Below are 15,481 nucleotides of genomic sequence, written 5' to 3' on the forward strand. Positions count from 1 at the left end.
CCTCAGCATCAGCCGACTTAATTCGACTACATTCCATTATCTTCGTTTTGCTTTTGTTGATGTTCATCTTATACCCTCCTTTCAAGACACTGTCCATTCCGTTCAACTGCTCTTCCAAGTCTTTTGCTGTCTCTGACAGAATTACAATGTCATCGGCGAACTTCAACGTTTTTATTTCTTCTCCATGGACTTTAATACCTACTCCGAATTTTTCTTTTGTTTCCTTTACTGCTTGCTCAATATACAGATTGAACAACATCGGGGAGAGGCTACAACCCTGTCTTACTCCCTTCCCAACCACTGCTTCCCCTTCATGTCCCTCGACTCTTATAACTGCCATCTGGTTTCTGTACAAATTGTAAATAGCCTTTCGCTCCCTGTATTTTACCCCTGCCACCTTTAGAATTTGAAAGAGAGTATTCCAGTCAACATTGTCAAAAGCTTTCTCCAAGTCTACAAATGCTAGAAACGTAGGTTTGCCTTTCCTTAATCTTTCTTCTAAGATAAGTCGTAAGGTCAGTGTTGCGTCACGTGTTCCATTGTTTCTACGGAATCCAAACTGATGTTCCCCGAGGTTGGCTTCTACTAGTTTTTCCATTCGTCTGTAAAGAATTCGTGTTACTATTTTGCAGCTGAGACTTATTAAACTGATAGTTCGGTAATTTTCACATCTGTCAACACCTGCTTTCTTTGGGATTGGAATTATTATATTCTTCTTGAAGTCTGATGGTATTTCGTCTGTTTCATACATCTTGACCACTCTTATTAGGGATGCCTAATGTCAATTAACACTGTTTCCATCTTGTGCATATTTATTCGCCAACGCGGCCTTTTTTCGGGATATTTTCTAGTGCTGCATTCTCAGCATTTCACGGAGTTTGAAATGGATCTCATTTTTTCTCTTCATTTGGCTGGTTGAGCGAATCATGGGACATCCAGACTTGTGGGGTATTCGGATGTCACAGTGGCCCAATGTTGCACTGCATGGGGTCGCGAAGGAAGGCGTATTCGTCGTGAAGGTCCTGGTCGACCACTCGATCACCACAAGGGAGGATCGCGATATTGCGCACCAGGCACATTTCTAACTCGTTCACACCTGCACCTGCCATCCGAGGACAAGTGATAGGTTTCCTGGAACATCCTGTGTCACGCCGCTCCACTGATCGGAGACTAGCAGCAGCCAGGTTAGGGAATTACCACACCATGCGTTGGCTGCCAATGACCCCACAAAACAAACGGCTGCGCTGGGAGTGGAACGGTGACGAGGATGCGTGAACCTGATCAATGTCATCGCATTCCTTTCAGTGGTGAATCGCGGATTCCACTACTCTGGATGCCCATCGTCGGTGAGCATGACGGTGACCTGGGGAGAGGTCTCATTCTTCCAATGTTTTTGAGGGATGCAGCAGTGTTATTCCTGGCGTCATGGGTGGTGAGTCATTAGAGCACTGCTGGCAGTGGCTGAGGCAACTCTGACGGCGCAACGGTACTTCTAAGACATTCTGCTCCTCATGTGTTACCTCTCTTGGACATTATAGTGATGTCATTTTTCAACAGGAAAATGCTCATCCACACATGGCACGTGTCTCTATGAACTGTCTGATTCATGTTGAAGTATTATTATGGCCTGCAAGACCCGGAGATTTGTCCCCAATAGAATATGTGTGGGACCAACGCGGACGCCAGCTCATTACCAGTGCCAATATCCAGAATATCAAGAACCAGTTACGACAGTGTGGGCCAGCTTGCATCAGGAGAGTATATAGTGGCTTTATAATGTCCTGCCCAACCGAATCAGTTCATGCATCTAGGCCAGATGGGTTGCAACTTTATAGTAATAGGTGGAATCTTATAGCCAAGTTCTTTGTTGTCTGAATTTGACTCTGGTTCGTAATCACTGAAATAGCATCATGTACCCTCTCAACCGGTGAAGTTTCATTTTGTTTCCTCCTCTCATTCTGGGTGCTTTACTTTTTTGTCAAACAATGTAGAGCACTTACATAAAAATTGAGGGAATTGAGGAAGATTTGAGGAATATATTCCTCACTATCCTCTTATGTTAACCACATTTGACACATTAAAAATTGATATAACAGTTTTGTCACATGTTCTGTTCTACACTGGTCTGCTGTGCATTATTACAAACTTGTAACAGAAAATTGCAGACAGCATCTATTTGCTTTACTTTGTTCCTAATACTAACCTAAAAGTAATTAAATTGTTGATATACCCTCACACCAAACTACATAGGCTAACTGACAACCAGAGGAAGACCGACAACTATCGTTCAGATTTAATGTTAGTGCTTCTGCAGCTCAGATGGCGCTGCTTTTATCGTTATGTCTTATGTCCCTTCCAGTAATTTTAATATCATTAACAGAATGCTTTTACATAATGTTCTATCATGTGCCAATGCGTTACTGTGAAGTTGTCATGCATAGTTTAACGTTTAACCACTTCAGATACCCATCCCCTCCAGCCGATTATCGAAGTGTTAGGTTTCTAGCTTCTGCTGTTAAGCGCAGTTTAGATCAGGCTTCCCTACCATTTACTGCTTGGCATAGAACAGTCTTAAGGAGTTTCTCGTGTAATTTGTTATATGCAGAGGATTTAACTTGATAAGCTCGTAATACGACGCATTTTATTTCTTAAAAAATAATCTTGAATAACTTATAACAAGTTTCGACACAAAAGCCAACAGTCATAAAGGGGAGGGGGGAACTGTCAGTTTCACTTGTCGATGATTCGTGCGGTGGTTAAAGAAGCGGGACGGTGGTTACCTTACTCTGGCGGAAAACAGGAATAAGAGCATCCTGGCCACTTACTCACCTTCACTGTTTACAGCTCAAGTTGTTACTTTTTTGTGGGAGGCAACCTGACGAGCTGAATAAACTTTTTAGACTTCTGACAGCGATAGTGGTTGAAAATTGTAGTTTTCTTCGGTATTTACAACAACATGTTGTACACCGTAAATGAAAATCTTAATATTGGCAATATTATTAAAACGATGGAGTTTTTTGTATTAATATCCTTCTGCACGTGTTTTATATCAAAGAGATAACTAACGGTTAAATCTACAACGGTTATAGAGTATCGAAATCCCTCTGCGTATTAGCTTGTTATCGTATTCTTCCTACTTATATAAAGCGGTTCTGAGGTGAAACCAGTTACTCAGCACACCATTGTCTACCTGGGTGAGGGCAACCGCCTGGAAACACAACAGAGCAGATGAGCAGAACTGACATAGAGTCGAACAGAGACAATACTCGCTTCCTCGATCTGTCTTGAAATGTCACGACACAGGAGGAGAGGGGGGGGGGGGGGGTGAGACACAAAACACGGGATGACATTTAAGCATTTACATCGCCAAAAAATGGTTTTACCCTGTTACGTGAAAGCTACTAATTAAAAATTAAACGTGACAGTTACCTTCAGCGTCTTGAGTAATTAAATACGTTGGTGAGATAATTGTTCAAAAACGAGGTACACAGCTTTAACTAAAGCTTAGGTTAGTGAAATGACATTGTAATAGGTGCAATGTTCACATTTACATGAAAGTAATGTAGTACGCTTAATACGTTTGTTTGCATCGCCATCTTCCGCTGTAGCTGTTAAATCAGTTGCTATTGGTTATCCGTCTTGACCTGATTGCAATTTAATCAAAGAGAATTACACCAGATGCGTTTTACTTTTAATTATAAAGCATCTTCCGTGGTTATTTTGCAAATTGGATACATAAGTTTGTATATTTTTGGTTGTTTTAGGTTAAAAATAACGTTTTGTTTATAAAGTTGGTGTGCATGTAACTTGCGGTGTTTCTTTACATATTCTGCTTCTTTCCCTCCTTCCTACCAAACGGTTGACGTCGAAAGCCTTCGATTCAAATATGCACTTGGCAGTTTTTGCCATTCTGCAGTATTTCTTGCGCTGCATTATTTACAATTCACTTTTGTAAACTATTTGTCATTCTGCACAATAATACCATGTATGCCTGTTTGTTTGTTTTCGTTCACGTTGTGTTTATAATTATGAGTGTTTCCAACCTGTGAAACTACATTTTTGTGTATGTGTGAGTTAGAGTATATTAGTGAAATTGTCTTTTATGTTGGATAGAGATGCGAAAGAAGATACATTTTACAACAGAGAACGAGCAAAATAGACATTTAATTTCTTGGACATCACCATATAGATACAAAACAACCAACACACATTTGACATATACCAAAAACCTACAACGACAACAAAATTATACATGAGACACTGCAACACCCAAGTTCTCAAAAACAGACAGCACTCAGATACAGCCGGCCTGAGTGGCCGTGCGGTTCTAGGCGCTCCGGTCTGGAACCGAGCGACCGCTACGGTCGCAGGTTCCAATCCTGCTTCGGGCATGGATGTGTGTGCTGTCCTTAGGTTAGTTAGGTTTAATTAGTTCTAAGTTCTCGGTGACTTATGACCTCAGAAGTTAAGTCGCATAGTGCTCAGAGCCATTTGAACCACTCAGATACATGTTCCACAGATTAAACATAGTACCATTAGATACAGACAATCACAAAAAAGAAATGAATACCATAAGACAGACTGTCGCAAACAATGGCTACAAAGAGGACTTAGTTAAAAAGCTGAACAAGAAAATCAAGAAACAGAAAAGAACAAACACCCAACTGTTACCAAAACAAGGGCAAAATCACACAGAAACAAAACACACAAAACACAAGAACAGAAGCAACACAAAGTGTGAAATAAACAAATAAAAGATGGTACACAATGACATACAACCACAAATACACACACAGAATATCCAATAATTTCAAAAAACAAGACAAAAATAGCCCACCAAACCAACCACTCAATTCAGAAACATTTCCCAAAAACAATAGGAAAAACTGGTCTGTATCAGAAATCAGTAATATACCAACTGAAATGCAATACGTGTGTTGGATGATACATAGGTCAAACCAAGAGGACATTTTAGACCAGATACAAAGAACATGGAAGTATAAGACAAATCATTCAACTTTTGCAGAACACTTACACCAACATCGACATAAAATTACAACCAGAGACACAGACATGGAAATCATAAGGATAAACAACAAAAAACCGTAACAGAAAAGAAACAACTCATAAATGATCCGAACAGTTTGGCAAACCACACATTTTTAGACTGACTGACCACTTAGTATATCATTAAATATTCACGTACAGGCTCCATTTACCATTACCATTTCCTCCCAAATTCTGTCCTATAATCACCATCCCAGCCCATCACCGCCCCCCAAAAAAATTGCAATCAACCCTCCCCTCCCATCTCCTCTCACATCTCTAACATACAAGACAATGTGACTAATATAGACTAACTCACAGACACACACAAAAGTAGTTTCACAGGTTGGAAACACAAAGTGAACGAAAACAAATAAACAGACAAACAGTGTTATTGTGCAGAATGAGGAACAGTTTACAAAAGCGAATTGTAAATAATACAGCGCAAGAAATAGTGCAGAATGGGAAAAACTGCCAAGTGCATATTTGAATCGAAGTCTTTCGATGTTAACCGCTGCTAGCAAGGAGGGAAGAAGCAGAATATGTAAAGAAACACGGTAAGTAACTTGCACACCAGCATTGTAAACAAAATGTCGTTTTTAACCTACAAAAATCAAAAATGTACAAAAATATGTATCCAATATGCAAAATAACCACGGAAGATGATTTATAAATAAAATGAAACGCGTCTGGTGCAATTCTCTTTAGTTAAATTGCAGTCAGCTCGAGACGGATGACCATCAGTAAGTGATAATAAGCTTAAAAATACGATTACGTCTAGCTGAACAAAGTTCTACGTGCACTGCGCAGCTTAAAACTGGCCCTGCTCTTTACTGATACGTGTCGACGGGAAAAATCGCAATCCCATGTTTGACCACAGAATTCCTTGTGGAGTAAGATCCATGATGAACCACTTTCCAAATTTTAATGGTTTCTTTGGTTAAAGACGACAGTTTGACATCGTTCATTCACAAGCCCCTCAGACATTAGCCTCGAGGCTACAAAACTAAGCCGGCCGGGGTGGCCGAGCGGTTCTAGGCACTACAGTCTGGAACCGCGCGACCGCTACGGTCCGTAGGTTCGAATCCTGCCTCGGGCATGGATGTGTGTGTTGTCCCTAGGTTAGTTAGGTTTAAGTAGTTCTAAGTTCTAGGGGACTGATCACCTCAGAAGTTAATTCCCATAGTGCTCAGAGCCCTTTGAGCCAGTTTTACAAAACTAAAACATTTACCCCATAACTCTGCTAAAGTTTCATGTTTTAGGAAATGGCAATATATCTCAAACTTGGATAAAAAGTTCTCGGTCGACTTGCGGCGTCAAGTTCGGATAAAACCCCAAGCTTGCGATGATTGGCTCCTGACGAACGATGATGATGAAGGTAATCATGAATGTTAACCGAATACGGCACTACAAGTTAACCGAGAACCTTTTATCCAAGAATTACTTCGCGAAAGACTTTGCAGCCATCATAGACTTCTTCCAAAAAGAAGTATTTTCTGTACTGCAGTGACATTCAAGGTATCCTTATCTACCTAGGGATAGCTTATTATAGTGTAAATGAATGGTGTGTGTTTCTCTTTACTTCCAATCGGTATTACAATTATGTTGTCTTGCACAATAAGAAAGCTTATAAATTGGTTCCAGATGGTCACGCGGTGAATTTGAGAGAATAATATTACAACAAAATTAAATATTGATTTGTGTAAATTTCACAAGCATAACTGGATCAGTTATGTGGTTCTGAAATTGGACAAATTCCTGCTTTGCAAAAAAAGAGTCTTTCCGGATATCGCTGTTACTTGTGAATATGGATAGCATAGCTCGAGAGAAGCACTGAATATTGCAGAGTGGACCGTCTTGAAGCAAGCATATCACTCACAGCTAACAATCCACTCGTTAGCAGCGACAGGATCAATGTTTCCACCGAAAGATTTCTCTAACGACGCTGTTCGTCAGAGAACTGAATTATGCTAGCGATTATTTTTGATAGATGTTCCGCGGCTCTCCATCCCCTCCCCCCTCCCCTTCCTTCGCCGCCTATCTCGTCCTTTGTCAGATGATCAAAGTAGAAGTATTTAGTGGAAACGACATTCGTGTCCTTGTACGTGACGAAGGATGCATCAAGAAGATGAATAACAGTGTGTAGGCAATGTGACCTTTTTTTAGGAAATTACGAAAAACTTTATAAGTGACAAAAAGGCCGGCAACTACGCGGATCCGACAGGAAGGACGTTGTTGCCTTTCCACAGTCTTGCTGTATGAGTATGAATATGTATTTTCTCTACAACCAAGAGTACTGTATTAGTTCTCTGAGGACTTTGGGCCTGTTAGTGATGCAGTAGAAAAGCCATTCCATCAACAGTTGCGTATTTCTATCTGTATGGTAGCAATCGACCGCAAATAATGAAAAGTGTGAGGTCATCCACATGAGTACCAAAACGGATCCATTAGATTTGTGTTACATGATAAATTACACAAATCTAAAGACTGTCAATTCAACTAAATATCTAGGAATTACAGTTACGGACGACTTAACTTGGAAAGATCACGTAGATAATCTTGTGGGGAAGGCAAACCACAGACTGCGTTTAACTGGCAGAACACTTAGAAGCTGGAACAGATCTACTAAACAGACTGCCTGCACTACGCTTGTCCGTCCTCTGCTACAACAATGCTGTGCAGTGTGGGATCCTTACGACATGGGAGGACATCTATAAAGTTTAAAGAAGATCATCTCGTTTTGTATTAGCGCGAAATTGGGGAGAGTGTGACGGATATGACACTAGAGATGGGGTTTCAATTATTAAAATAAAAGAGTTTTTCGTTGCGGCAAGATCGTTTCACGAAATTTTAGTTTCCAACAGTCTCCTCTGAATGTTAAACTATTTTGTTGACACCCATCTACGTTGGGAGAAATGATCATTGTAATAATTTAAGAGAAATCGGAGCTCCCACGGAAAGATTTAACTGTTCGTTTTTCCCGCACGCTGTTCCAGAGTGGAACTGTAGAGAAATAGTGAGAAAGTTATTCGATGAGCCCTCTGGCACGCGCTTAAGTGTGAATTGCTGGCTATTTATGTAGATGTATTATGATACAGCGTTACCAAAGACTACAGGACAAGCATATTCTGGCTGATTATTGGTGGGGCATTAGACGAGCCTATCGTGAGCAAGTTTACGCACGTAGACGGCAAATTTTGGCTGCATAGAATGTTTTTGAACATTGCATAGCGTTCATTCATATTTTCTTCTGTTTTTACAGTGCTGAACTGTCGAGCAGTCTATTAAAAATAGCAAATGTGAGAAAACTTTGAATTGTTTTGTGTATACAACAGCGACTTTATTTACTATTTGTTACAGATCATAGTGGCCAGAAGAGTGCAGCTTTAAAATGATGTTTTATGTTTTGAACTGGTCTTCCTATAAGTTAAAACAGAATAAAGTAGGTGTTCCTGCGAAAGAAAGTGCTTCAAATTCAAGATTTTTCAGGTAAGAATCCAGTACCCCACTTTCAACGATACGTCGAAAATTATGAAACCTTAAGTTTTGGCTGAAAACAAACTACAGCTTTGGGAGGAAAATTAATAACATCTTCCATAGAAAAGAATGTAATCCATTTTGCCTGTGACAATAAGAGTGCAAAATCGGTGACGCGCTGGACGCATGTTGCAGTGTACCTTAATTTGTTCTAACTTTCACTCTACTTGGTCCCTTGGTTAGCGGTGCAAACGACATTTCTCTTCTGACGTAGGGTCTGCCGGTATCAGTGTCACTGGTCCAGCTCACGCTGATTTACTTTCGTATGACATCTGTTGTTAAATATCAGGTTACCAGTAACTCATGGTGTATGTACTGTGTGTCAGTCGCAGATGTGCCAGCCGCTCTATTGAGACAAACGTACTGTACTTCCACAGTGTGCAGGTGGCACATTAACGGACACTGAGCTGACAACATCGGCATTTCTTTCATCTACTGTCAACGGAAGTATTACTCTGCATCACAATCTTATCTATTTCGGAGGGAGTGGAGTTTAAATTCGTTTATGAGTGTGCTGTTTTAAGTTTTCTGTGGTCACCTAAATCACTTCAAACGCGTCAGTTCCTTTCGTCGTAGCCATTCCTTTGTCCCAGACTCCTCCAATTAAGCTAGGTCTCTCTGTTAACCTCGATGTCAACGAAACATTTAATTCCATGTTTTTTTCTTCGTAAGCTCTGAAACTAGGAGAGGAGAAGAGGATATCTAAGTTTAACAACTACGGACTCTTAGACGTGAATATGCCATTCATTATTATTATATATGTATATCTGTATTAGTTATCTACTTTACAAATCACTGCAACGGAGCCTCACATTCTCGTTTCTTTTCTCTCTTACTCCCCCCCCCCCTTATTTAATGTCATTAATTTTTTTTAGAACCAATACTTACTGTATATCGCTGTAACACTACTCGTGAACGAGATGAGAATGTTTATCAGTTTGCTATAGATGGTGCACGACACTTACTCACAAATTCGTATTGATCTCTTCTTATCCGATAACGGTGACGTCTATCGTGTTACATTTCAAAAGGACTTACTGTTATCCAAATATAGATATTCCTCTTCAAAATGGAAAGCTTTCTGAAGTGTCAGGTAGGAATTCCATACCGTTTCCGCTCAGTAAATGCTTCAAAGTTCTCGGAACATTTTTATCTTTTTAGTTTGCTTGTTACACAAGTCACATCAATAAGTCTCTTGAGCGTCATCTTCAGAGAAGGAAGATGCGAAGTAGCGTCCATCGAACTTGATAAGATATAGAAGCAGTGACACGCTAGCAAAGTGCTGTGTCTATTTTCGGAAGCTGTTACGTCAGTATCCTGTTCCTGTCCCATGGTTTACCTAAAGCACAGTTACAAGATAATCCAATGACGATTTTTCTGCATCCTCGTGAAGCCCACGTTGGCTGTGCGCAAATACGATGACAGTACCAACGAACATAAAATTTTTGTAAAGTAATAAAAAAATCAGCTTGGTACAGTGCGTGGAGCACTAGATTGTGAGAATGTGTTGCCACTCTCAAATAGAATCTGCGCTTCGTATTAACGAACGTTGATTTACCGCACCAGCCAATAAACATATGAGTTTTTGGCCATTTCCACCACTCTGGGAATGTTAGATTAGTAGCTACTTACGATAATGTCCGCAGGTAGAGGATCTCCGAGTCTACGAAATAACGGGAGCCACGAGACAATGTGTTCTCCAATAGACTCTTTAGATAACACTGTGACACGTGTCGCAGCAATGTGTATGGAAGTTAAACGTTATTAATAGTCCATGAACGGCACTTAGAGTGTGCTGTACCTCCCCACAGAATGGCGTGCCTGATATGCCAACACAGAATGCATAACGATTCACTATGTTGTGGACCAGAAAATCCACCGTGGCTTGCGATATTGTCTTCCATTATTGAGCAACCAACGGCTGAAAGTCAACGGTGAGCAGTGGCTAAATTGTTTGGATGCTAATATCCAGATCAAGGTCCTCCATGCATGCACAATCGAATTTAAATTCATAGCGCAACATGGGCACTCTAGACACGTAATCATGTTGCAGATACTCCTCCATTGGAGTTGCTGTATCCATCACCTCATATCTGAGTCAATATTTCCCTTGGTCGTAATCCGACGAGTAATCGTCCGAACCGTCGAATATGTAGGCTGCATGCGAATGCTGGTATTGTGACTAAAGCCACGTAGATTTTGTTGTCGCCCATCGTATCTTGGTATCGTTTTGTTGATGCTGAATCGAGTTGTATCATTCGTATCATAGACAATCTGGACCTGCGTAGGCACGTGCCTGGGCAATACTTATTTCAGCTAACAATAATATGAGCAGCATATCTATGGCGACTCCGGTGCAGCTAGTCAAAAAAATTATCACTTCGTAAAAATTAGGGGCAGGGGCAGTAACGTTGACCACAATACGTAAACATGCCCCCTCACATCCATCTCCCCTACCTCTCTCCTTCGCCTAATAACTCCTCCAATCAGAGCCTAGTATTTTGCCTCAGGTTCTACACTAGAAAAATTAACCGATGGTATCGACAGGTTGTTATTACTTTTTATTACATCTGAACTAGACATAATTGAAAGAATGTACAATGAGAAGGAAAAACTTTGCCCGGCCCGAATAATGATTCCAAGAACAGAGCATTGCGCTTGCCCAAGTTCAGAAGTGCCAGTATTCACAACTCTAGCGGCCTGTGGAGCTTCAGCTTGGTGTTTACATCGTCAAATAGAAGCAACGAAATAGTTAGGATACAGTTTATGTCGAAACTCGCTGCAGTTTAACTCATCGTATCATTTCTTTTGAAAATCATTATTCGAGCGTGAAGAAACGATTGAAATTTAAGAATTCGCTGTCGGTAGAGTGTCAATGGCTGAGTGAATAGGCTGATGGTTTACGAACGTAAAGGACGAGCGTTTCAATGTTACTGGACTTTTCTTTTTTTATTATTTAGACCTGTGCAGGTAATATTTTGAACCTCAAATGGCTACAAATTTTGTAGTTGTAGGCTTTTCTAGGTTCCACATTCTTTCAAAAGATTCCGTTTTATAATAGTCTAATCTTTAAACAAACAGACAAATGGTCATAGTAAAAATATTGATAATGGATCTATTTATTTGTAATTACTTCGACCGTCACCTAGTGTCTGTATAGTTCTCAGCTAATAAAAACGTATCAGCTGATTGTCATACATTATAGGTCTGCTTCAGATTGGCTGACGTGAGTATTCGCGAGTGAATAATTGTTCTCTTTGAAAACAGTGTTTGTGAATCTGAGGCAGGACGTCTACATCTACATCTACTACATCTATACTCCGCGAGCCACCTTACGGTGTGTGGCGGAGGGTACTTATTGTACCACTATCTGATCCCCCCTTCCCTGTTCCATTCACGAATTGTGCGTGGGAAGAACGACTGCTTGTAAGTCTCCGTATTTGCTCTAATTTCTCGGATCTTTTCGTTGTGATCATTACGCGAGATATATGTGGGCGGTAGTAATATGTTGCCCATCTCTTCCCGGAATGTGCTCTCTCGTAATTTCGATAATAAACCTCTCCGTATTGCGTAACGCCTTTCTTGAAGTGTCCGCCACTGGAGCTTGTTCAGCATCTCCGTAACGCTCTCGCGCTGACTAAATGTCCCCATGACGAATCGCGCTGCTCTTCGCTGGATCATGTCTATCTCTTCTATTAATCCAACCTGGTAAGGGTCCCATACTGATGAGCAATACTCAAGAATCGGACGAACAAGCGTTTTGTAAGCTACTTCTTTCGTCGATGAGTCACATTTTCTTAGAATTCTTCCTATGAATCTCAACCTGGCACCTGCTTTTCCCACTATTTGTTTTATGTGATCATTCCACTTCAGATCGCTCCGGATAGTAACTCCTAAGTATTTTACGGTCGTTACCGCTTCCAATGATTTACCACCTATGGCATAATCGTACTGGAATGGATTTCTGCCCCTATGTATGCGCATTATATTACATTTATCTACGTTTAGGGAAAGCTGCCAGCTGTCGCACCATGCATTAATCCTCTGCAGGTCCTCCTGGAGTACGTACGAGTCTTCTGATGTTGCTACTTTCTTGTAGACAACCGTGTCATCTGCAAATAGCCTCACGGAGCTACCGATGTTGTCAACTAAGTCATTTATGTATATTGTAAACAATAAAGGTCCTATCACGCTTCCCTGCGGTACTCCCGAAATTACCTCTACATCTGCAGATTTTGAACCGTTAAGAATGACATGTTGTGTTCTTTCTTCTAGGAAATCCTGAATCCAATCACAAACCTGGTCCGATATTCCGTAAGCTCGTATTTTTTTCACTAAACGTAAGTGCGGAACCGTATCAAATGCCTTCCTGAAGTCCAGGAATACGGCATCAATCTGCTCGCCAGTGTCTACGGCACTGTGAATTTCTTGGGCAAATAGGGCGAGCTGAGTTTCACATGATCTCTGTTTGCGGAATCCATGTTGGTTATGATGAAGGAGATTTGTATTATCTAAGAACGTCATAATACGAGAACACAAAACATGTTCCATTATTCTACAACAGATTGACGTAAGCGAAATAGGCCTATAATTGTTCGCATCTGATTTATGACCCTTCTTGAAAATGGGAACGACCTGCGCTTTCTTCCAGTCGCTAGGTACTTTACGTTCTTCCAGCGATCTACGATAAATTGCTGATAGAAAGGGGGCAAGTTCTTTAGCATAATCACTGTAGAATCTTAAGGGTATCTCGTCTGGTCCGGATGCTTTTCCGCTACTAAGTGATAGCAGTTGTTTTTCAATTCCGATATCGTTTATTTCAATATTTTCCATTTTGGCGTCCGTGCGACGGCTGAAGTCAGGGACCGTGTTACGATTTTCCGCAGTGAAACAGTTTCGGAACACTGAATTCAGTATTTCTGCCTTTCTTCGGTCGTCCTCTGTTTCGGTGCCATCGTGGTCAACGAGTGACTGAATAGGGGATTTAGATCCGCTTACCGATTTTACATATGACCAAAACTTTTTAGGGTTCTTGTTTAGATTGTTTGCCAATGTTTTATGTTCGAATTCGTTGAATGCTTCTCTCATTGCTCTCTTTACGCTCTTTTTCGCTTCGTTCAGCTTTTCCTTATCAGCTATGATTCGACTACTCTTAAACCTATGATGAAGCTTTCTTTGTTTCCGTAGTACCTTTCGTACATGATTGTTATACCACGGTGGATCTTTCCCCTCGCTTTGGACCTTAGTCGGTACGAACTTATCTAAGGCGTACTGGACGATGTTTCTGAATTTTTTCCATTTTTGTTCCACATCCTCTTCCTCAGAAATGAACGTTTGATGGTGGTCACTCAGATATTCTGCGATTTGTGCCCTATCACTCTTGTTAAGCAAATATATTTTCCTTCCTTTCTTGGCATTTCTTATTACACTTGTAGTCATTGATGCAACCACTGACTTATGATCACTGATACCCTCTTCTACATTCACGGAGTCGAAAAGTTCCGGTCTATTTGTTGCTATGAGGTCTAAAACGTTAGCTTCACGAGTTGGTTCTCTAACTATCTGCTCGAAGTAATTCTCGGACAAGGCAGTCAGGATAATGTCACAAGAGTCTCTGTCCCTGGCTCCAGTTCTGATTGTGTGACTATCCCATTCTATACCTGGTAGATTGAAGTCTCCCCCTATTACAATAGTATGATCACGAAACTTCTTCACGACGTTCTGCAGGTTCTCTCTGAGGCGCTCAACTACTACGGTTGCTGATGCAGGTGGTCTATAGAAGCATCCGACTATCATATCTGACCCACCTTTGATACTTAACTTAACCCAGATTATTTCACATTCGCATTCGCTAATAATTTCACTGGATATTATTGAATTCTTTACTGCTATAAATACTCCTCCACCATTGGCGTTTATCCTATCCTTGCGGTATATATTCCATTCTGTGTCTAGGATTTCGTTACTGTTCACTTCCGGTTTTAACCAACTTTCCGTTCCTAATACTACATGCGCACTATTTCCTTCAATAAGAGATACTAATTCAGGAACCTTGCCCTGGACACTCCTGCAGTTTACCAATATTACGTTAACTTTTCCTGTTTTTGGTCTCTGAGGACGGACGTTCCTTATCAACGATGATAATGTCCTCTCTGGTAAGCCGTCAGGTATTTTATCGTTTCGCCCAAGGGGGGGTCCCTCTAACCTAAAAAACCCCTGTGTGCACGCCACACGTACTCTGCTACCCTAGTAGCTGCTTCCGGTGTGTAGTGCACGCCTGACCTGTCTAGGGGGGCCCTACAGTTCTCCACCCAATAACGGAGGTCGATGAATTTGCAACCATTATAGTCGCAGAGTCGTCTGAGCCTCTGGTTTAGGCCCTCCACACGGCTCCAAACCAGAGGACCGCGATCGACTCTGGGCACTATGCTGCAGATATTAAGCTCAGCTTGCACTCCGCGTGCGATGCTGGTTGTCTTCACCAAATCAGCCAGCCGCCGGAAGGAACCAAGGATGGCCTCAGAACCCAAGCGGCAGGCGTCATTCGTTCCGACATGTGCTACTATCTGCAGCCGGTCACACCCAGTGCGTTCAATAGCTGCCGGAAGGGCCTCCTCCACATTACGGACGAGACCCCCCGGCAAGCACACCGAGTGCACACTGGCATTCTTCCCCGACCTACCCGCTATTTTCCTGAGGGGCTCCATAACCCGCCTAACGTTGGAGCTCCCTATAACTAATAGGCCCGCCCTCTGTGACTGTCGGGACCTTGCCGGAGAATCGGCCACTGGCCCAACAGGCGAGGCATCCTGTGGTGGCTCGGAAACGATGTCATCACCACTAGGAAGCACCCCGTACCTGTTGGAAAGGGGTAAGGCAGCTGCCACGCGGCCAGATC

Source organism: Schistocerca serialis, chromosome 1, assembly GCF_023864345.2.
Source record: "Schistocerca serialis cubense isolate TAMUIC-IGC-003099 chromosome 1, iqSchSeri2.2, whole genome shotgun sequence".
NCBI classification, from domain to species: Eukaryota; Metazoa; Arthropoda; class Insecta; order Orthoptera; family Acrididae; genus Schistocerca; species Schistocerca serialis.